The sequence below is a fragment of the Arachis duranensis genome, chromosome 9 (genome assembly GCF_000817695.3).
Source record: "Arachis duranensis cultivar V14167 chromosome 9, aradu.V14167.gnm2.J7QH, whole genome shotgun sequence".
Classification (NCBI taxonomy): Eukaryota; Viridiplantae; Streptophyta; class Magnoliopsida; order Fabales; family Fabaceae; genus Arachis; species Arachis duranensis.
In genome coordinates, this window is record NC_029780.3 from 36,156,673 (window position 1) to 36,157,230 (window position 558).

The 558-nt window shown below is 40.1% G+C and overlaps 1 non-coding gene across 1 annotated transcript; it reads right to left on the minus strand.

The window, feature by feature from the left end:
- Positions 1-3: 3 nt before the first annotated feature.
- Positions 4-111, minus strand: LOC127742149 (small nucleolar RNA R71). Its single transcript, XR_008003336.1, has one exon. It is a non-coding gene; the product is annotated as a small nucleolar RNA R71 (small nucleolar RNA).
- Between the last annotated feature and the right edge of the window lie 447 nt (positions 112-558).

A 558-nucleotide genomic window follows, 5' to 3' on the forward strand; every position in this document is an offset into this window, starting at 1 on the left:
AGTAAGCTTAGAGTGGAAGTCCAAACCTTTAGACAGAAGGAAGGAGAATCCCTCTCTGAAGCTTGGGAAAGATACAAACAATTAATTAGAAAGTGTCCTTCTGATATGCTTTCTGAATGGAGCATCATAGGTATTTTCTATGATGGTCTCTCTGAACTGTCCAAGATGTCCTTGGATAGCTCTTCTGGAGGATCTCTTTGAAGAAGACGCCTACTGAAGCTCAAGAACTGATTGAAATGGTTGCAAATAACCAATTCATGTATACTTCTGAAAGGAATCCTGTGAACAATGGGACTAGCCCAGAAGAAAGGAGTTCTTGAGATTGACACTCTGAATGCCATATTGGCTCAGAACAAAATATTGACTCAACAAGTCAATATGATTTCTCAAAGTCTGTCTGGAATGCAAAATGCACCAAGCAGTACTAAGGAAGCTTCATTTGAGGAAGAAGCTTATGATCCTGAGAACCTTTCAATCGAAGAGGTGAATTACATGGGAGAACCCTATGGAAACACCTACAATCCTTCATGGAGGAATCATCCAAATCTCTCATGGAAG